At 43.0% G+C, this 24,059-nt stretch overlaps 1 protein-coding gene across 4 annotated transcripts in view; it reads right to left on the reverse strand.

Annotated features, from left to right (window-relative positions):
- Osbpl9 (oxysterol binding protein like 9) overlaps positions 1 to 24,059 on the reverse strand; it is a 140,758-nt gene that overhangs the window by 111,227 nt on the left and 5,472 nt on the right. The gene's annotated exons all lie outside the window — the stretch shown is intronic.

Raw genomic sequence — 24,059 nt, forward strand, 5'->3', positions numbered from 1 at the left:
AGCTTTTAAAGATGTATTTATTTGCATGAGTATACTGTAGCTGTCTTCAGACACACCAGAAGAAGGCATTGGATCCCATTACAAATGGTTGTGAGCCACCATGTGGTTGCTGGGAATTGAACTCAGAACCTCTGGAAGAGCAGTTGGTGCTCTTAACCACTGAGCCATCTCTCCAGCCCAATTACCAGCTTTTAAATGAAAGTAGTTTGTCTTCTATTCAAACCAACCTGAACACAGAACTTTGCACACATGCTCAGTGTACAAAAGCCACTGCAATGTTTCTCCCTCTCCATGTCCCTTCACTCTCTCACCTATAGGTGTTAAGAGTCTTTCCCCATGATGCTGATAAAAGGCAAAGGACCACACTTTTGGTGCAATTCCCAGATGTCATTTCTCCTTTTCTGTTTTGCGGCCACTCATCCAAGTGTTTTAGTCATCTGGTCTGGATTCCCATCCCGAGTGTCCAGCCTCCTGCTGTGGCATGTATACCCTTTGGGGCACTCCTGGGGGTGGGGAGGTGAGAAGTCTATCTTGGCTTATTTTATGCTTCAGTGCAGTGACTGGTATACATTAGGTGCTCAAGCATTTCCTGATGAGATACTGCTGTCCCGTCTGTCCCCTCACTAGTCTGGGTGGAACTCAGGCTGTCACAGCAAACATAGAACTGACATCTAGGAAATAAATGCTCCTGAAAGTAAATCTGCCACTCAAAATAAACTCTAGGAGAGTGATGGAATACAGATGTAATACTTGTGGGATAACCGATATTTTCCATTTCCACTTGTATGAGAAAAAAAATCAAAACAAGTTGATTCCATGTGATTGTACAATTGTCCTGCTTGAAGCCCCAGACACCCTATAACCTCCAAATGCCTAAGCCATGGGAACTCATGCTCAGAAGTGATTGTGGATATACTGAAGACAGTCTGCTTTTATTTTTGCAAACACAGACATGTATTTTAGGGGGAAAATACCAGGCGTGATCAAAGAGTTCCTTACTAATAAGACAGTTAATGAAAGCATTGCTAAGAGAGACATCCTTAAGCACTTAATAACCCTTTTATGTTCCTATATTTATCTTCTCCCCAAAACAATAAAGGCAGGATACAAAAACATTTATTAGGTTAGAAAACAACCAATGAGATTAGAATGCAAAGCTAATACACACACACATACACACTCTCCTCCCCATCTCCCACTCCTACGTGAGCTCTCCCTCTCTCCCTCCCCCCCCCCCCCATCCTTGAGTCACCTGCATTGTAAAGCAGTTTTTAAGATCACAAGACACAGGGCCAGAAAGGCCAATGATACTGCTTCTATTTGGATTACGAATTACAAAACACTAAAAGAGACAACTGGAAGCCATTACACAAATAGCTGAGGAACTGCTCAGCTAATCAGAATATGGAGCATTCACTCTACAAAATAACTGACAGACTCATATAAAGGTTAAAAGAAAAATCTAGCACATAAACAATCTGAACACAGAGTCCAGAAAGCACAAAGGAGCAAGGACAGAGAGCAACTCTGGAGGAACCAGAGATCGAAAGAAGAAAGTGTGGGCCTGGGCTGCAGCAGGAAGGCAAGCTGGCTCCTGGGCAACCACTGGCAGCACACTGGGGACCTGAGCTCCATCCAGCACCGCCTGCTGCAGCTCCTTTTTCAGTAAGCTGGCTCGTTAGCCTGTTACTGTCTCCACAAGCCTGCTCGCTTCTTTCTTCCGGAACACAATAATCTGAAACCACGCCAGGTGGTGCCCCCACTCTGCTATCAAGACCAGCACGAACGCTCACAAGTCTAGGTCCGGATGATCTACACGAGCTTCAGCCCAGCTTGGGCTATATACAGAGACTGTTTCAAAATAAAGATAAATATGTAAAACAAACTAGAACAAAACAATCTTGCAGTCCAAAAGCTCCCACCATTCCTGTGACCGAGCCTGACTTTCCAGCACCCTGAACCAGTGTTCGTGCCTAAGGACTTCGACAGACTGTTCTCTTGCCTGCATCGCTTGCACAAGTTCCAGGTTCCTTAACAAGCTAATCCTGCTTACCCTCAGGGAATTCTAGCTGAAGCTCTGAACTACATATAGAAGTATGCCAAAAGCCATTTTTTAAAGACAATCTTTCCCTTCCTAATACTGTGGGGAAATAAAACTTTTCTGGATTTCTCTGTGTTCCAACCAAAAGCTATAGAGCATGTCATAATAATTAAATTTTTCATTTTTCTCTGATCTCAAAGAATAATAAATACTTTCTTTCCCAGCAGAGTGTGAAAAATTATATCCTGGAGTAGGAAAGTCATTTTAAGAGCATGCTAAGAACCACTCAGCTCAATGTTCTAAATCTGTTGCCCAACAAGGGCTCTGAATTGCTGTACTCTGAGTTATGTTTTCTTACATTAGGTGAACGTCAGTATTCCACTTAAGAAGCCATCCATAGGGGCTGGGGAGATGGTCCTGAAGCTAAGAGCACTGGTGGCTCAGTGAGACCTGGGTTCAGTCCCCAGCACCACATGGTGTCTCACAAGCACCTGTACCTCCACTTCCAGGGACTGAAGTTCCTCTTCTGACCTCTATGGGCACTGTACACACATCAGGCACTTACATGCACACAAGAATATACATAAAATAAAAATATTAAAGTAATTTTTTAGTCTTCAAGAACCAACATGATGGTTCAGTGGGTAAAACTACTTGCTACAAAAGCCCTACAACCTGACCTAGAACCCTTGGTGGGAGGAGAGAACTGACTCCCAAAAGTAGTCTTTGAGCCTATGCCTCGGACACATCTGCTATATAACACACACACACACACACACACCACTTACAATAAATAAAAATTTTTTTAATTAATAAACATTCAAAATATTCTCCATTTAGGCTCCAAAGCTGCAGATACTATTTATATGAAAGTTATTCTTTAAATGTACAAAATCATTTCAATCACCTATAACTTCTAGAGTTAGTTATAAGAATATATAATATACATACACATATATCCACACATACATCCACAGACAAACAATGTACTATGGACAGCACAGTTTAATAAAACAAGGTGGCTATGGAAAGATGCTGAAATCCCTTCTGTTCTCAGGCTTTAGTTTCCCTGTTGGTAAAATGGGGACATGATTCACTCTTAAAAGGTGGTCCCAAGTACTTAATATGGAAATCATGCCGTACCGTTTACTCCTATCTTAAATGCAACACAAACTGTAGTGATGCTCTTTAAAACTAAAGAGGCCCAATTCTCATGAGCAACAAATTTTATCAGAGATCAACATGTAACTATCTAAACAGGAGCAAAGATACTCTACAGAAAGGCACATGGGCCGCCTCCTCCTCGTTATCAGACTTTTGAAACAATGGACTCCAAGGAATTGGAATTTCCCAGGAACCCTGGTGCCAGCAGAGAGAAATATTTATCAGAGAGATTTCACACCACACTAACTTCTTGCAAGACAGACCAGGAACCAAAAGCCAGTCAGTGATGGACAGGACCACACCATGACTCAGCTGCTTAGTTAAGCGTGTCTCTTGCCCTCTATTTAAATTTAAGTCTCGAGTCTGGACCCTGAAGACAGACTTGGTTGGAACCAGTGGGTCCCTGGACCTTTCCATTTGTCCCTTGTCCCAGGGTGGCCACATTGAACAAACATCCTTTCTGCTTCTCACTGTTACTCGCTACTTTACTTGGCCCACTGAGGGCAGGTGGACCGAATCTCTACCTTGTCAGTGCTCCAGGACACAAACTTTGACCCTAATAACTCTGGTAACAAGAACAAACACTCCCAAATATGACACCTTGACACCTAAAACCTAAGAGCCCAAAGGTCACTCTCAAGTCTTCTTGTCTTCCTAAGGACCAGATTCACTGAACTGGGGTGATAAAAATCAGGTGTATCACACAGGAAGAAGCTGAAAAAAAATCAAACCACCTAGAACCTGTGGGACCTTGTCTCAGGCCACTCTCCGTTCTTCAAGCTCCCCACCCCCAAAGTCACTTAGCCCCTTAAGTGTCACTCGCTCCTCACTTTACTTTCCCTGGTGAAGACACCAAGTCCAGCAGCTGATTGATTTTGGAGTCTCCTATGAGTGGGTCCCTGGTGCCCTAATGAATTTGCCCCCACTCTCTCTTCTTATTGTGAGGTTGAGTTGGTTCATCGAACTTTCCAACACAGAGATGACAGGAAGGGAAACTTTCCTGTACTTCTCTATGCTTCCTTTCAAACATGCCTTGTTAACTTTGCCCAATCTACACTAAGCATGCATGCATGCCATGACCACACACACACACACAAACACACCTGCCTTAAATAACACACAGACTGCTTCAGGAAAAAGAAAAGTTTGTAATTTCCCTCCTTCCTGCTCTCATAGCTGCTCTCCCCTGTGAATCCATTCCCCACCCTCCCTCCTCAGCTGGCAGAGGTTTGTCCCGCACTGTTGCTATCCTGTGTTACATGCTTGTACGTGTGCCTTTTCCCTTGCCGCATAGGAAGCCTAATTACAATTTTACTAATATCACATTCACTCTGTCTCCCTGAGCCCAGTTAGCATCTGGGCCAGTGGAGGAATCAGTACACTGCGTACACTGTCCCGGCCTCCCCGCTTAGGAATCCCATTAACAAACATAATTTACTTGAAGTGCACTTATTCCTGAAGTTCCAATTCAGGCTATTCAATACTCCCAGGCAAAACAAAAGAAACTTTTTTTTTCTTTTTCTGATAACTTTCTGAGTTGTTTTGTTAAGACAGAGTAGCCCAGGCTGGTCTCAAACTAGCTACTTAGCTGAGGATAACCTTGAATTCTTCCTCCTTCTGCCTTCACCTCCCAAGAACTGGGATTGCAAGCATGCATTCCAGGTGGTCTTTCCTCTTTATTACACTGACTTACGGGGGACACGGTGCACCGTGGCAAGCAGGTGAAGGTCAGAAACAACTTTCAGGAGTTAGTTTCTCCTTCTACCACATGGGTCCCAGAGATTAAAATGTCATCCGGCTTGATGCTAAATGCCTTCATCTGCTGAACCATTTCTCCGACTCCTAATTTCAGGTTTTTGACCACATTTTTTTCAATTGTACTTTGAAATATTACAATAAAACAATTACAGGTTAGTAATAATATTATATAAACACAAAATCAAAAGTGCCAGCCAGCCATTGGAATGTGTATGGGCTCCCTGATGGAGAAGTTGGAGAAGGGACTGAAGGAGCTGAGGGGATTTGCTGCCCCATGGAAGGAGCAACAGTATTAACAGGCCACACCCCTCAAACAGGCCACACCCCTCAGAGCTCATGGGGACTGGACCACCAACCAAAGAATACCCATGGAGGAACCCATGGTGCTGGCTGCATATGTAGCAGAGGATGTCTTTGTTGGACAACTGTGGGAGGAGAGGCCCTTGGACTTAAGGGTGTTAGATGCCCCAGTGTAGGGGAATGCCAGGGTGGGAAAACAGGAGGGGGCCGGTGGGGGAGCACCCTCACAGAGGCAGGGGAGGAGGGATGGGATAGAGGGTTTCCAAAGTGGAGACCTGGAAAAAGGAAAACATTTGGAATGTAAATAAAGAAAATATCCAATTAAAAAATCAAAAGTGTCAAAATAGTTTTTATATTTTTTAATTTATTTCTTATTTTATGCATATAGGTGTCTTGCCTGCAATAATGTGTGTGTAACACATGCATGCAGTGTCCGAGGAGGCCAGAAGAGGGCATCAGAACCCCTGGAGCTGAGGTTACATACAGCTGTGAGCCACTGTATGGATGGATGCTAGGCCCTCTTCAAAAGCAGTAAATGTTCTTAATTGCTAGCCCTCTCTTCAAGGCTTGAGTTGCTACTTATTCGTATGCTAACTGTAACTACTTAGCTCTCCGACCTTTTTTATGAACGTTAAGAAAATCAGTTCAGTATATTTTTAGCATGCATTAGATACTCAAAAATATGAGGTGCTGGTGATGCGGCTAAGTGATAAGACAGTTTGCTTGGCATGCAAAGGTCCTGGATCCTAAGATCCAGCCCTGCGAAGAACAAAAGGAGGGGGAGTTAACTGACTCACAGAATCACAGTATACCACGATATCTATGAAAACCTGCTCAATTAATATATACATGTGGGTTTACATGGCTTCACAAAGGAAATGTGTTAGGAAACGTTTTGCACAAGTGTATGTAAAGCCAGGGAGAAGATGAGCACGCCCCTAACCACGCCTGCTGTCCTTTCACGGAGCGAAGCACGCCTCCCAAGCCACAAAGACACTTTGGGATTTGTTTTTTGTTTTTTTGTTTTTTGTTTTTTTTTTCCCGAGACAGGGTTTCTCTGTGTAGCCCTGGCTGTCCTGGAACTCACTCTGTAGACCAGGCTGGTTTTGAACTCAGAAATCCGCCTGCCTCTGCCTCCCAGAGTGCTGGGATTACAGGCATGCGCCACCACTGCCCGGCCTGCCATAAAGACACTTAAAAACTTGTATTTGAGTGTTAATTTTTACTTTGCTTAAAAACCATTTATCTTAAACATGAGTCTTACCTGACTTGCTACAAAGCTCTCACAGCTTCAGATCTGAGCTCTATCGATCTGTGTCCACTCACGGCAGTTCTATTATCTTGCCTGATATGCGTGCCTTGTCACTTTTTTTTAAAAAGTCAAGGTGTATGGTTTATTCTTGTATCTCTCTCTCTAATCTTGCACCCAATCAATCTTCTGCATAGAATTAGCAAACATTTAGTAAATGATAGTGGGCATCGTGTGGAAACAGAATGTGAACAAGTCAGCACCAAGACTCGTGCTGGCACATCCCCCATGCGGGTGTGTGCCTCGCCAGCACTGCAACCTGGACCATCAATCCTAGTGCACAGCAGCAAGGTCCCAGCACACTAACTATGAAGGCAGAAACCACCAATACAGGAACCCTGGCTCTTGGAAGTGGTATAGATTTTAAAAAAGGGACAGGAAGGAACTTTGCAGAATGACAATTCTCTATGCTGTGATTAGGATACAGTAATGAGGCCGTAAATAAATGTGAAAACTCATTTAAGTATACTTACAATGTTTTTCTTTTTACTTGTTACAGTTAGCATTATAGAAAGCAGGTCAAAACTAAAACTAGAAAGCCAAGGCAAAAGTTTTATATGGACTGGGTTCTGGTGATGGGTGTGTCTCTAATATGGATATACTGCCTCTTCCTGTCAATATCAAAGCCATTAAACATTTGTAACATGAAACTCCCCTTGGCCCTGAGGCATCCTATATCTCCTACTTTTGGAAACTGAACTCACTGGTACAGCACTCAGACAACCAAAGGCTCCACTCGACGCATTGCCTTCATAATGGGGTCAATGCACATTTCACGGTATTACCAAATGGCATGCATCGATGCTGGCGTTGCATTAGCATTTCCCATGTGTGCTGGCCATTAGCATTTTCTTACCATTACCTGTGTGTGCTGGGCACTGGTGTGTCATCACCATTACCATTTGTGCTGGGCACACAGTGCTAGTGCTTTATTTCCTGCCATATTTAAATTGTCACAATAAGCTTAGACAGGCTCCTTTTTACTTATTTACCTTTAGTTTTTTGAGGCACAGATTCACTCTAATCTATAACCCAAGCTGTCCTGGATTTGTCTTGCTCAAAAGACAGCTTTGGGGTGTTTTTGTTTTTTGTTTTTTTATTTTTGTTTTTACTAAAGACAATTTTTTTGGTAAACAATTTTTTATTGAATCTTTGGGAACTTCACATCATACACCCTAGTCCCACTCATCTCCCAGGCCTTCCATATCTGCCCTCCAACCTTGTAACTCCACCTAAAAGTAAATTTTAAAAAATGAAATTAGAAAAGAAAAAGAAACAACAAACCCATCTCATTGACTGACCCCTTTGGGCAATGGCCTGCTCCTCTATCTACCATGGCATCTGCGTATGCCCTGTTTGGCTCCTTCATCTTTCCCGAATCTCCACCTCCTGATCATTCAGGGTTGTGGCATTGGAATTTGCAATGTATGATGCTGTATACTCTTCCATCCAAAAAGGTTCAAGTGCTAGGTGGTGGTGGTGGTGGTGGTGGCGGCGCATGCCTTTAATCCCAGCACTTGAGAGGCAGAGGCAGGTGGATTTCTGAGTTCAAGGCCAGCCTGGTCTACAGAGTGAGTTCCAGGACAGCCAGGGCTACACAGAGAAACCTTGTCTCAAAAAAGCCAAAAAAAGAAAACAAACAAACAAACAAACAAACAAAAAAAAAACAAAAAAGGTTCAAGTGTTGACTGCAATTAAGCTGGTTCAAGCCCTCCAACTTCTGCTACAGCATCAATACTACACCCTCAGGGAAGACTATCAGATGGCCTGCTCTCGCCCTGAGTCCAGGGATCCTGCAGCTATGGATCTGTAGGACCAACCCCACCCCTTCAGGTGCTCCAGCAGCTCATAGATGGTGAAGATGTAGGTGGTAGTTGGGCTGCTTGTCAGCTTTCCCATGCCCACACCAACAAGCGCTGGCTTTTCCAATGGCCAGGTAAGGAGAGGGGCCGACTCTCCTGAGCTCATGTCTTTGAGGAGTGGAGCCAGCTCCACCTACCCCTCAAACTGAAAGGATAGAAAATAATACAGCCTAACTCAAATGACCCCAAGAAGTCAGAAATTTAAAATGCTATCTCATTTTGTTAGAAACTAGGTAAAAGGTCACATTCCAGAGCCCGCCCTTTGTTTAGAGCTAGCAGAAAGGCCTTGAATAGGTGATCCTGGCCCCATAAGGCAACTGGAAATGGGCTAAGCTTATCTTGCTTCTGTAAACTTACGCCATTACCCCTAAGCAGGAGTTCACGCAGCTATAGACATTCAAGAAAATAGGAAACTAATTGGTCCACTGAGCGCAGGCTCCGATAATTTAAACTGATTGGCCTAAAAACTATGGAGTGGTACAAATGGATTGGCTTGCATTTCGAGGGCTCTCCATGCTAAGAAATGATTGGTTTGTGTTTCGAGGGCTTTGTTGTAAACTTATAAAAGCTGTCACAATTTGGCACTCGTGGTCCACAGTATTCTAACCCTGTGCGGTGTATGGTTGTGGAACCCAGAATTCAGGAATAAAGAAATCCTCGTGTTATTGCATCGAGACAGTTTCTCAAGGGTGATTTGGGTGTTGCCTTCTGAGGTGTGGGGTACTGGGGCACCCTCGGTTTTTGGGGGTCTTACAAAACATTGACATGGTTTCAGGCTGTAGAACAAGCCACAGATATCCTCAAAGCCTTCAGTGGTAGTACAGACCACGGACATCAACATGGACTGAGTGCCACAAGACCTCAGACCCAGACATGGCCTTCAGCAGCAGCATGGGCCCAGACATCACCATTGCCTCTGGTAGACAGATGCACAGGCCTCTCATGATGTTAGTCGTTGCTCACTGCCTTCATGTCTCAGGTTCTACCTCTCCTTTCAGCCCACGAGGCACTTGGCCTCTCTTTCTCTCTCATCACTCCACCACATACTTGCCTGCTTCCAGCAGTGCCTGCCCAGCCCACAAAAGACTATTAAGTGTCAGTTCTCTCCTTCTACCATGGGTTCAGGGGATTGAATTCAGGGTGTCAGACTGGCATAGCACAAGTTTTTACCTGCTGTCCCATTACACCAGCCCTAACTGCAACTATATTATAACTGAGAAATCAAAGGGAAATATTTAAGAAACTTGACCACAGACATTCACAGATAGGAAGTGAGAGGAACAGAATGAAGACCCCGGGTACATCTATACCAGTCACGGGAAGCCTGCTTAATCCATGTCTTCCTTAAAGTGCTTGTGTCAGAGACTGAACGAGTGGCTGGCCTGTCCTCTGTGAGTGGATGTCACCCGTGTCACTATCACCCATGTAGACTCAGAGGACAGTGCCCTGCTTTCCTTCCCAGGTGACTGGCATGCAAACTCCTAGATCACTCAACCATAAGACTTTTTTTTGGATCTTTTCAAATTCACAAATGCACAAAGGTAATATACATACATTATATAAATTACAGTAAAAAGCAGACTTGTGATACAGTCTGGGGTAACCAGGCATGCAAATCTCACAAGCACATTACTATTTCTGCAGTATAGCATATAAATATTTATAAGTGTAATGAAGATTATAAATAGCTACACATTAATTCAAAACAGGTTTTGCTTTCAAACAAAAATGTCATAAATTTAGAAAAAAGGCTTTCAAAATTCAAAGCTTTGGGGAGTTCAAAATTAGGGGTAAAGGCTGGCACTCTGGAATTTAATCTAGGAATCTGCTGCACTGTGAGTGGCAGGCTTTCGCTGCGTTTGGTTTAGATCTCGTTGTATTGTTTTGGTCTTTGGTTATTAGTGCTGAGAATCAAATCTAGGGCAACAGGAACACTAGATAAGCATCCAACCACTGAGCTCCAGCCTCAGCCTTGCACTGTTTGTTGTTTGGTTCTGAAACATGATTGTCCCATAGCCCAGGCTGGCCTGGAATTATGTAGCCCAGACTATCCTTGAACTCTGAGCCATCCCTCAGCCTCAGCCTCCAGAATGCTAGGATGACAAGGGTATGTGACAATGGGCTCTTTCACTCTTCTTTTTAAAAGGACAATCTTATCTTTAAGGAAGAATTTCAGGCTAACAGCTCAGGCAAGAGAATCACAGGTTCAATTAGGGACAGCCAAGATGACTTAGGATTTTGCATTCTTTATGAAGTTAAATATTAAATACTAAAGAGGAGCACACACTTTGCAAATTATTTATAGCACATCAGTAATGTGCGCTAGACCTCAATGCAGACTTGTTTTGTTTCCCAAATACCGTCCCAAAACACTAAATATTGATTCATGTTTTTTTAAAGAGAGTTGACTGAGGAAAATAATGGAGAAGTGTTAAACTCCAAATGCTTTGTGCTTCAATATTAGTATTTCCCTCACTAAACTGTGAAATTATAATCTATTATTTATCATTCAATTTCACATCTTTATCAAAAAAAAAAAAGCCTGAGGAACTTTATCCTGACTTGGAAAAAGACCAATGTGGGCACAAAATAAAACGAGAACTAGAAGAAAACCCTCTAAGATTTTGAAGAGTAAGCTGTGGCTTATTGGGGGGAGAGAGAGTGTGGCTCTGTGGGAGGAGTGAGTCATGGCCTGGTGGGGAGGAGAGGGGAGAAGGAAGAAGAGAGAAGGAAAGAGGGAGAGGGGAGAGGGAAAGAGGGAGGGAGAGAGAGGGAGAGGGAAAGAGGGAGAATGGGGGAGGAAGAGGGAGGGAGGGAGGGAGGGAGGGAGGGAGGGAGGGAGGAAGGGAAGAAGGAAGGGAAAGAGGGACAGAGGGACGGAGGGACGGAGGGACAGAGGGACAGAGGGAGAAAGGGAGAGAGGGAGGGGAGAGGGAGAGAGGGACCCCCCCCCATGACCTGGTAGAAAGGAAGGGAGAACTGTGACCTGGTGAGAAGAGAGAGAGTGGCTTGGTGGGGAGAGGAACTCTGCAAAATGGTGAGTTGGATTCCCAGAGCCCACAAGGCAAAAGGGAAGAACTGACTACCACAAGTTGTTCCCTGACCCCATGTGTGTGGTAAACATTTGCACACACGTACATGCACATGCATAGTGTATACTTGTAAATGAACAGACAGTCCCCCAAAACTTTAAAATACACATGCAGGAAAATATGTGTCACACACACACACAAATCTACTTAACAAGGACAGCAGCTAGAACAGTGAAGCTTCCATGCTCTGTCTAATCCCAGGACTCATTCTGCAGAGCTCAATTTAGAAAGGGGCTGTGCTCCAAACCTCCTTGTTCCTAAATGGGGTTTAGGATTGGGGGGGGGGGGGGTTGCAAAGAAACTGTTAAATTTGATTCTCAAGTTAGCTAGGGAAAGCATTTGAAATCTAGAATGTAAATATCAAAACAAAGGTAAATCTCAAGAACTCAAAACTTCCTCAGAAAAGGTTTCCTGGAAGAATTTCTATCACAAATGTTGGTGCTTAAGGGAAATGTGGTTACAGGAGAGTAAGGAGGTATCCGAGAGTCCAGGGCCATGCAGGACTCCATTCTCACTTCTCCTTCCAGCATGTGGGTCCCAGGAAACCAAACTCAGGTCATCAGTCTTGGCAACCTTAACTCACTCTGCCAGCTCCCTGGTCCCAAACTCGAAGGAAAGGAAAGGAGAGGAAAGGAGAGGGGAAGGGAGGGGAGGGGAGGGGAGGGGAGTGGAGGGGAGGGGAGGAGAGGAGAGGAGAGGAGAGGGGAAGGGAGGGGAGGGAAGGGGAGGGGAGGAGAGGACAGGGGAGGGGAGGGGAGAGGAGGGGAGGGAGAGGGGGAGGAAGGGGGGAGGAAGGGGGGAGGGAAAGGGGAAGGGAAGGGAAGGGAAAGGGAAAGGGAAAGGGAAAGGGAAAGGAAAAGGGAAAGGGAAAGGAAAGGAAAGCTAAAAGAAAAAGAAACCCTGACTTTAAAATTGGCATGGCTATGAATCAATACTTTTCCAAAGATATTCAGTTGGCCAATAACACATGAAAGAACAGCCACAGGGAAAACACAAGCAAAAAAGACTTCCTATCCAATGGGATAGCTATGGTCAAAATGGAGATAACCAATGTTCTTTTTTTTTTTTTTAATATTTTCTTTTTTTTTTAAAGATTTATTTGTTGAAAAGGCTATCTTTTTTTCCATTGGATGTTTTCAGCTCCTTTGTCGAGGATCAAGTGGCCAAGGGTGTGTGGGTTCATTTCTGGATCTTCAATCCTGTTCCATTGATCCGCCTGCCTGTCACTGTACGAATACCATGCAGTTTTTAACACTATTGCTCTGCAGTATTGCTTGAGGTCAGGGATACTGATTCCCCCCAGAATTTCTTTTGTTGTTGAGAATAGTTTTAGCTATCCTGGGTTTTTTGTTATTCCAGATGAATTTGAGAATTGCTCTTCCTAACTCTATGAAGAACTGAGTTGGTATTTTGATGGGTATTGCATTGAATCTGTATATTGTTTTTGGCAAAATGGCCATTTTAACTATATTAATCCTGCCGATCCATGAGCATGGGAGGTTTTTCCATTTTTTGAGGTCTTCCTCTATTTCCTTCTTCAGAGTCTTCAAGTTCTTGTCATATAGATCTTTCACATGTTTCGTAAGAGTCACCCCAAGGTACTTTATACTGTTTGTGGCTATTGTGAAGGGTGTAAGTTCCCTAATTTCTTTCTCAGCCTGCTTATCCTTTGAGTATACAAAGGCTACTGATTTGCTTGAGTTGATTTTATAACCTGCCACTTTGCTGAAGTTGTTTATTAGCTGTAAGAGTTCTCTAGTGGAGTTTTTTGGGTCACTTAGGTAGACTATCATATCATATGCAAATAATGATAGTTTGACTTCTTCCTTTCCAATTTGTATCCCTTTGACCTCCTTATGTTGTCTAATTGCCCGAGCTAGTACCTCAAGTACAATATTGAAAAGATAAGGAGAAAGGGGGCAGCCCTGTCTAGTCCCTGATTTTAGTGGGATTGCTTCAAGTTTCTCTCCATTTAGTTTGATGCTGGCTACCTGTTTGCTGTATATTGCTTTTACTATGTTTAGGTATGGGCCTTGAATTCCTGTTCTCTCCAAGACTTTAAGCATGAAAGGATGCTGAATTTTGTCGAACGCTTTTTCAGCATCCAATGAAATGACCATGTGGTTTTTTTCTTTGAGTTTGTTTATGAAGTGGATTGCATTGATGGATTTCCGTATATTGAACCAACCCTGCATCCCTGGGATAAAGCCTACTTGATCATGGTGGATGATCGTTATGATGTGTTCTTGGATTCGGTTGGCAAGAATTTTATTGAGTATTTTTGCATCGATGTTCACAAGGGAAATTGGTCTGAAGTTCTCTTTCTTTGTTGGATCTTTGTGTGGTTTTGGTATCAGCGTAATTGTGGCTTCATAGAAGGAGTTGGGTAGTGTTCCTTCTGTTTCTATTTTGTGGAATAGTTTGAAGAGTATTGGTATTAGGTCTTCTTTGAAGGTCTGATAGAATTCTGCACTGAAACCATCTGGTCCTGTGTTTTTGGTTGGAAGGCTTTCTATGACCCCTTCTATTTCTTTAGGGGTTATGGGACTGTTTAGATGATCTATTTGGTCCTGATTTAATTTTGGTATTTGTTATCTGTCTAGGAAATTGTCCATTTCCTCCAGATTCTCCAGTTGTGTTGAGTATAGGCTTTTGTAGTAGGATCTGATGATTTTTTGAATTTCCTCAGTTTCTGTTGTTATATCCCCCTTTTCATTTCTAATTTTGTTAATTTGAATACTTTCCAATGGAAAAAAGATAGCCTTTCAACAAATGGTGCTGGTTCAACTGGAGGTCAGAAGAATGAGAATTGATCCATCCTTATCTCCTTGTACTAAGCTCAACTCCAAATGGATCAAGGACCTCCACATAAAGCCAGACACTCTGAAGCTAATAGAAAGAAAAGAAACTGGGGAAGACCCTTGAGGACATCAGTATAGGGGGAAAGTTCCTGAACAGAATACCAATAGCGTATGCTCTAAAATCAAGAATTGACAAATGGGACCTCATTAAATTACAAAGTTTCTGTAAGGCAAAGGACACCATCAAAAGGACAAATCGGCAACCAACAAATTGGGAAAAGATCTTCACCAACCCTACATCAGATAGAGGGCTAATATCCAATATATACAAAGAACTCAAGAAGTTAGACCCCAGAAAACCAAATAACCCTATTAAAAAATGGGGTACAGAGCTAAACAAAGAATTTTCACCTGAAGAACTTCGGATGGCTGAGAAGCATCTTAAAAAATGCTCAACTTCATTAGGGAAATGCAAATCAAAACAACCCTGAGATTTCACCTTATACTAGTCAGAATGGCTAAGATTAAAAATTCAGGAGACAGCAGGTGTTGGCAAGGATGTGGAGTGCTGGTGGGGTTGCAAACTGGTACAACCATTCTGGAAATCAGTCTGGCGGTTCCTCAGAAAACTGGACACATCACTTCCAGAGGATCCTGCTATACCACTCCTGGGCATATACCCAGAGGATTCCCCAGCATGTAATAAGGATATGTGCTCCACTATGTTCATAGCAGCCCTATTTATAATAGCCAGAAGCTGGGAAGAACCCAGGTATCCCTCAACAGAAGAATGGATGCAAAAAATGTGGTTTATATACCCAATGGAGTACTATTCAGCCATTAGAAACAATGAATTCATGAAATTCTTAGACAAATGGATGGAGTTGGAGAACATCATACTAAGTGAGGTAGCCCAGTCTCAAAAGATCAGTCATGGTATGCACTCACTAATAAGTGGATATAAGCCTAGAAAATTGGAATACTCAAAACATAATCCACACATCAAATGAGGTACAAGAAGAACTGAGGAGTGGCCTCTGGTTCTGGAAAGACTCAGTGTAGCAGTATGGGGCAAAACCAGAACAGGGAAGTGGGAAGGGGTGGATGGGAGAACAGGGGGAGGGAAGGGGGCTTATATGACTTTTGGGGAGTGGGGGGGGGCCTGAAAAGGGGAAATCATTTGAAATGTAAATAAAAAATATATCGAATTTAAAAAAAAAGATGTATTTATTTATTATATGTAAGTACACTATAGCTGTTTTACCAGAAGAGGGCGTCAGATTTCATTACGGATGGTTGTGAGCCACCATGTAGTTGCTGGGATTTGAACTCAGGACCTTGGGGCTGTCCGTGCTCTTAATCACTGAGCCATCTCATCTCTCCAGTCCCAACAAATGTTATACAGCTAGTAAGAGCCATTTACAAAACAGCCTGGTAGTTCCTCAAAAGGTTAAACAAAGAATAATCGCATGACTGGGCAATTCCAATCCTACATCATCTAAACCCAAGAAATGAAAATGGATACTTAGAGCAAAGCCTGCAAATAAAAGCTCATAGTGGCATTAGTCAGAACAGTCCAAAAGAACAAACAACTCCATCTCTATCAACTACCTCTGATGAATGAAATAAAATGTGGAATATGCACATAGTTATATACTCAGATATCTTCCAGATACAACAGGTGTGAACATATATGAACTCACAGAATAAGTCAGCACACATAAGACCTGCACAAATTCAAACCAGACAAAATTACAGTAAGCAGAAGGTGACTTGAACACCGTCCCATCCCTCATGGAGAAGCTAGTTGTAGATGATAGCTGCTGGGAAGGAGTAAAATGGCTTCCTCCACTGACAGAACACTGGGTCTATCAACCACACCTCAGGTCAGGCTCCAGAGTCAGGTGTAAAAGCTACTCCATGTTCTTTTATGTGCTTTGTGGGGTTTTGGGGGTTTGTTTTGTTTTTGTTTTGTCACATTAGTTTCAAATGTTTGTTGATTGGTTGGTTTTGATGTTCATGTTTTGGTGTGTTTGTGTGTGTGTGTGTGTGTGTGTGTGTGTCAGAGAGAGTGAGTGAGACAGAGAGAGAGAGACAGAGAGAGAGGGAGAGAGAGAGAGAGAGAGAGAGAGAGAGAGAGAGAGAGAGAGAGAGAGAGAGAGAGAGAACATGAAGTTGGGTGGGTAGGGAGGAGGACCTGGAAGGATTTGCAGGAGAGAAAAGAATATGATCAAAAAAATATTGTGAGCAAAAGCTTTTAAGTAATAAGGAAAAAAAAAGAGGAAAAGAGATCCAAGCTATAACATCTTCCAGTAAATTAAGTAAATACTCAGTGATACAAAGTATTAATATAGACTAAACTTGAATGGAACTTGAAAATAGTAAAGGTGCTTGCAGAAACCAATGACTGTTAAAAGAAACAGTTTATAGAGTGAAGAAAAGTTTCTAAACTGTGGTGATGGTCACAGTTTGTTGATGTTACTAAATTGCATTAATTTAAATCCAATTTCAAGTCTGTCTAAGGCTGCACATAAATCATATAAAACTATTGAGGAACTGGGAGCAGAAAGCCTGAGGCCCTGTGTTCCATCCCCAGCATGGAGGAAAACAATCTGTGGGGAGACAACCTAAAATCGACATAAAACTGTTAAAGGCTGGAAAGATGGCTCGGGAGTGAGCAACACCCGCTGCTCCTCCAGAGGACCGGGGTTTGCTTCCCAGCACCCACATGAAGGCTCACAAGCTCTGGAACTCCAGCTCTAGGAGAGCTGATGCCTCTTTTCCACCAGCACCTGCACTCCTGTGCACACTCACAGACAGACATACGTGCAACTGCATACAGCTAAAAATAACAATAAAATGAATCTTTAAAAAAGTAAGTTTTTTTTAAAGCTGTCACAACTAAGATGCTTGTTATATTACTTAATAAGATCTTTAACAGGCAACAGAAGCTCAAGGGAGCTAGGACATAAAGATAATGAGAAAGAGAGAAAATACAGCCGAGGATGAAACCCACAGAATGAAGGCCTTGAACATTCAGAAACAATGAAACCCCGTGCACTGAGGCGGGGAAAGAAGAGAGTGTGTCTAAATCAACAGAGACGGTGCTGGAGTGCTGCGCACTGCCAGCAGGACTGCTTTACTGCCCTTGGATTGTGAGGGGCTCCTGTGAGGGCCGAGGAGGAGGAGGTTTGTAAAAGCCTGCAGAGCCTTAGAAGGACAGAGCATATTTCCACCCAGATGTTTATATACCCAGCTGTGCTATAATTACTGTCCAGTAAGCCAAGTCTTACCAGGAGGTGAAGGCAGGAGGGTGGTAAGTTTGAAATCAGCGATATAGTAAGACCCTCTCTCAAAAACAAAATATTACTAAAATAAAACACACAAACAAGGGAACACAGAGGCTTTATGTGGACAAAATCCATTCTGAGTACTGGAACTAAAGAGGGCACCACATCCCCCAGCTTCCAATGACAGCTTCCAATGAACTTAACCTTGCCAGATGAATAGAAAAAAATTAATTATGAGTGTCTCAAAATAAAGGGAAAGAGCGAGGGAGGGAAGGAGGCTGGTCCTAGTCTGAGAGACAGTCCTTTACAATAAAGTCATTAAGAAAAATAAATAAATTATTCAGCTGGCCATTTGTTTGTTTTTTTTTTCCTGTATTAAAATAATGTAATTCTTAATCTAAATCACTTCTGTGTTCTAGTTTAGGTTGCAATTGTCTATTACATATCTGAAAATCTAATGTGAGGTAACTACCACATATACACAGCGTTTTGTTTTGTTTTGTTTTGTTTTGTGTTTTTCGAGACAGGGTTTCTCTGTGTAGCCCTGGCTGTCTTGGAACTCACTGTGTAGACCAGGCCGGCCTCAAAATCAGAAATCCACCGGCCTCTGCCTCTGCCTCCCAAGTGCTGGGATTAAAGGCGTGCGCCACCACTGCCCAGCATATACACAGCATATTTAAAATGAACAATTCTACTTTCTTTTGGTTTTCTTTTTTTTTCTTTTGAATATGTACAGATGTTTTGCCTGCAAGTATGTCTATGCACCATGAGTTCCAGGCCAGCCTGGGCTACAGGCAAGACCAAACTAAAGCAAATGCAAATAAACAAAACACCTACCTACAACAGCAGTGAGAACTGACAGCCTATCTGAATTAACACACAAAGCAGATAGCTGATTCTTCAGCCTCCAGAGGATTAATTAAAAGCCGTTGTTGTTACTATAAATGCAAGTGAGTTTTACATAAGCCATAGACTTGGGCATATTTGCTATTATGTATTCTGCAGTACTTACAAGGCTCTGTATACTAGAATCCCTAATTGTCTCCTGTATCTCACCTCTAAGGCTGGCTTGAAGAATAGGGACATTCCATTCTATGGAATGTGCTACACTGTTAGCCCTAAAGATTATAATGTTCATTACAAACTGCTAAGAGGTTACAAGCTTGCTGTACAGATAAAGAATGTACTAGGGATGCGGCTAGTTGACTATGCCAGATATAAACAGTTAAATATCCAAAAGAATTAGGTTGAAAGGCCCAGGAGAGAGAAGAACAAGGCTGGTATAGCTATGCCCAGCATTTGGCCAGTGTGGGGCATGACCCTTAGAACAGCTGTTAACGTAACCCTAACTTGCTTACAATCTGAGGTTTCACTGCAGCTGGAGAGTGGTGCAGCGGATTCCTCAGGTCTCAATGTTGAACTTTGTAGATGATAACACAGATTTACAATGTCAGAACTGGACAGGCAGAGGACAATGCAGCATTTACACCACTGCTTCCCATTGATGTCACATTTACTTTAGGGGTTTTCTTTGTTTTCCTTGGGGTACCTAAATTCAGACACACTCTTGCTTTCATTCCTTTTACAAATCTAAAGCAACTTTATATATAGATAAGCATCCCTAACCTGAAATTTAAATGTTCCAGAACCTGAAATTTGTGTGTATACAAGTTCACATATGCATATGTATGTACGTGTGCACTTGTCTATAGAGGCCAGAAGTCCACTCTGTCTTCCACAAGTACACACCTTATTTTTTAAGGTAGGATCTTCTCACTAAACCTGGACTTGGCCCCTAACCCTAAAATATCTCATGATAGGTACAAATTCCAAAATAATTTTTAAAATTCTAAAATGCAAACTACTTCTGGTCCCAAGCATACTGGATAAGAAATACTCAGCCTGCACTGAAGTAAGCCACATAACCATAATAAAAAAGTTCATTTGCTATTTGCAGCAACAGTTTACTGTCAGTTTACTGTCAGGTTGCTGGGTGCCTGTAATCCCAGAATGCAGGAAGCCAAGGCTGAAGGATCAAGAGTTCCAAGGCAGCATAATCTGCATAACAAGATCCTTCATTAAAGAAGAAAAGAAGAAGTTACTTAGGAGGGTATATATTTACTTTTGAATATGTGATGAGACCGATGCTAACATTATTCTAGAATGATGTTACAAGAGACACAGATACATTTTAGTGCTTCAAAAACCTAAAATACAGGGGCTGGAGAAATGGCTAGGCAGTGAAGAACACTGGCTGCCCTTGTGATAGAGCTGTGTTCTGTTCCCAGGACCCAATCAGCAGCTTACAACTGTCTGTAACTCCAGTTCCAGGGGATCTGATGCCCTTTCCTGGCCTCTGTGGACTTCAGGCATGCACACAGTACACAGACATACATGTAGGCAAAACATGAATACATATAAAAATAATAAACTACATCTTTAAAAAGAAACCTAAAAATCCATGTAAATTACACAGACTTTAAAAAAAATATCATCGTCTACAGATGGCTATCAATTGTCAAATAACAGAGAGTTGCTTTGACTAGCAGGGATTTAATGCAAAGACATCAGGAATCCATTCCAGTCACTGTGCAATAGCAAAAACACAACCTTCCTAATGACAGCTACGAAGAGCAGCAAAGGTAACTTACTACCTCTCTGGTTCCGACCTTAACAACTCACACTAGAACCCAGTTCCCTCCTTAACCCATCACTTTCTCCTTTTCCTACTTCCCAAGGTCATTATCCCCACTCTACTCAAGTTCACTTTGTTCTCCTCGTTACCTTCCTTCCTACCTCAACACACAGCTAACTCAGGAACTATCCGTCAATCACCTATTTTCTGCACCGGTTTCTGCAGGGAACTATCTTGAATAACTTACGCTCATTTGTCTACTTGGTCTTCAAGCCTCTCCAGCCAGGCCTCTACATCCACCACTCCACAGAAGCCACCCTCACTGTGGACATCAGCGATCTCCAAGGCCATCAATCTGGGAGTCTGTGCACTGGATCTCACTGTGCAACCCTCTCAGCAGTATTCAAGCCACTTCATGCCTCCCAGTTCGACTTCTAAGACTACCACATTCTGCTGGGTTTCCTCTTCTACCTCTGGCTGTTTCTTCTCACTCTCCTGTAGAAGTGACCCCCTCCTCCAGCATCTATCACTCACTTAAACATGGTTGTCATGGATTACAATCGCAGCACAAGTTCTTTGAGAAGACAAAGCCTAATTTTAGTCCCCATGTATAAAATGTCCATCTACAGAAGCGTGAGGTAAAATAATGAAGAGAATGTAGCAGAAGTGACGAGAGAGGAGTCACAAGTGAATGACGGCCTCCTGCCTGATCTCACTGGAATCACTCTCTCCTGATGAAGCTAGCTTCTCTGTCGTGTTAGCACTCAAGTATCCCAAGGGAGACACTACCTGATGAGAAACTTGGGGCCACCTTCCAACAGCCAGCAGGGAGCCAAGGCTTTCTGCCAATGGCGATTTAGAAGCAAGCCCAGCCGGGTGCTTCAGATGAAGGGATGAAGGGACCCTGAGTGCAATGTCATGAGACCCTGAGCTTGAAACACAAAGTTCTGTGCTGTAGAAACTATAAAATGACAATGTTTCGTGTTGCTATGCTTTAACGTGACTAGTCACAGGGCAATAAGTAATTAATTCAATGGAATTTTCCTGAACGGTCTCCAAAGATACCAGTTTTCAGTCTCTCAATTCTTCATATGAGAAAAATTAATATCTTCAGCCCTGATTTCTGTCTCAAACTCCAGAGCCTTAACACAGCACTTCAACCCATCAGGCCTCAAAACTATTATTCCTCCCCCATTCATCCTGGCTGGCAGGCCAACAAACTCCAGTGATCTGTTTCTACATCCCCAGCTCTGGGAGCTGGGAACGCCACGGCTCGGCCTTTTACATGTGTGCTGGGATCCAAACTCAGGCTCCATTTGCACAGCCTATTTACAGACTGAGCCATTTTTCAGCCCCCGGTGCTTAAGAAGTTTATGTGTGGATCTTGTTTGGAACCCTGATTCAGAGAGCAACTGCTGACAGAGTAACAGTTAAGACTGCCAGGAAATCAACAGACTTCATACTTGACATTACTAAATTATTACCTTTCCACAATAATAAAGGTATTTTAGCAACACTTTTTAAAACGAGAAATCTTTGAGCCATTGAGCCAGAAGCCACATGCTGGACAGAGAACCACCTCTGGCAAGTTGTCCTCTGACTGTGAGGCCAGGCACAAGCAACCTGTCCGCTTGAGCATACACGTACCCAAGCACAAACTGGCATACACAATACAATTTTAATTCTCAAAAACTTTTTAAGAACTCTTAATGCTTGGTACACTGAAATATTCACAAATAAACCTTAATATAGTATTTGGAGTACGTTTTAAAATAATCCAATTGAGCTGGGCACAGCAACACTCACCTGCAATCCTATGAGTTTAAGAATGGCTCGGACTACATAGTGAGATCCTGTCTTTGAATATACACACGTGTGTGTGTGTGTGTGTGTGTGTGTGTGTGTGTGTGTGCATACGTATATGGGGTGTGTGTGTGTGTGTGTGCATACGTATATGGGGTGTGTGTGTGTGTGCGTGTGCGTGTGCGTGTGCGTGTGTGTGTGTGTGTGTGTGTGTGTGTGTGTATGCTCAGGCACCATGTGTTGGTCTCTCACCTCTTGGAAATCTCCTGCCTCTCTATCCCTGAATCCTTTCTCTCTCCCGGCTATCCCACCTCTATTTCCTGTCTGAATATGTCTATTTACACACACACACACACACATTCTGGGTGTGGTACCATACATCTGTGGTCCCTCTGCTTGGGGGCAGAAGCAGGAGGATCAGAAGCTCAAGATCATCTGTAACTATGAGCTTGGGGACAGGTGGGGCTACAGAAAGAAAGAAAGAAAGAAAGAAAGAAGAGAGAGAGAGAGAGAGAGAGAGAGAGAGAGAGAGAGAGAGAGAGAGAACAGAAAAAGAGCTGTTGGGAGGATTAATAAACCAGATTAGCCATATGCTATAGATAGAATGTCTTATGTATTATATGAATGCACTATCTGTAAATTAAAAAGCCAATGCCTATGGCTTAGACAGGAAATAGAGGTGGGATATCCAAGAGAAAGAAAGGATTCTGGGATAGAGAGAGGCAGGAGATTTGCCAAGAGGTGAAGAGACAGACACAGGGTACCTGAGTACAGGTAACCAGCCACGTGGCAGAATGTAAGCTAGAATAAACGGGATATTTTAAGTTATATGTAGTGAGAGAAGAGCCGAGCTATATGGTCAAGGTATTTGTAAATATATTTTGAGTCTGAGTCTTATTCCTGGGAGCATGGTGCTAGAAGGCAGAACCAGGCAGAACTTCAACAATATGCTGACAACTGTACAGCTGGTTGTCAATAATTCATTGTTCTATCCTCTTTTATAGAAGTTCAATTTTTTTCTACAGTAAAAGTCTTCTCAATAATACAAGTACTTGGAATATGACCCTTCAGAACCCTACAGACAAAGTTCAAACTGCTTAGCATTTCAAGGTGAACTGCCAAGAAAGCCTCCCATGATCCACCACACCCCCACTTGCTCGCTCAGCACTCAAGGTCACCTCTTTATAGCTGGCTTCCAACCCGAGCTGCACCCTTGACAAGCTCCTCAGCTGTCTCCCCCAGAATTCAGTCTGTCTCCAGCACTTCTCCCTCTCTGCACATTCACCTAACCTCTCTACTCAGGTCACTATAATCTTGTTTCCTCTAGAAAACCTGTCTAAACCCGCTAAGACTGTCGGGTATACACGTTCAGGGCCCATACCCCAAACATCATGTGTGTGCCCATAGCTTTTACCTGGTACACCCTCCAGCACACCGCAGTGTTACAGCAACGTGGGTGGTTTCCGCCTCATTTGCTAGCTCTACTTTTCAGTAAAAAGCCTGGCACAGCAAATGCACAATAAATATGTGCCAAATCAGCAAATTACACGAATCTACCAACTTTCTCACAAAACTACCTCCTCCAACCCTCCCTCCTTTCTCATCTCTTTTATAACCATGATTCACATTAAAAATTGATAGTTCACACGGTGTTCTAAAGCTATATCCTTAGCTCTCCCTGGTCACCTCATCTAATATATAAAAACAGAACTCAAGAGATAGAGGCAGGAGGATCCCAGTTTGATCCTCACAAAACTCTACTCTCAAAAAGAAAGGTGTGTGGGGTGCTGAAGCTAAGGCTCGATCAGTGGCCGGCCTGCCACACAAGCATGCAGACCTCTCTTTGGGTCCCTGGGACTCACATCAAAGCCAGACATACCAACCAACCATCTACAACACCAGTGCTGGGGGTGGGATGGGGGTGGGGCAGGAATAGATGGATCCCTAGAGCTCATCGACCAGCCAGCTTAGCCAAATGGATGAGTTCCAGGTTCAATTTTGTCT

Source organism: Apodemus sylvaticus, chromosome 3, assembly GCF_947179515.1.
Source record: "Apodemus sylvaticus chromosome 3, mApoSyl1.1, whole genome shotgun sequence".
Classification (NCBI taxonomy): domain Eukaryota; kingdom Metazoa; phylum Chordata; class Mammalia; order Rodentia; family Muridae; genus Apodemus; species Apodemus sylvaticus.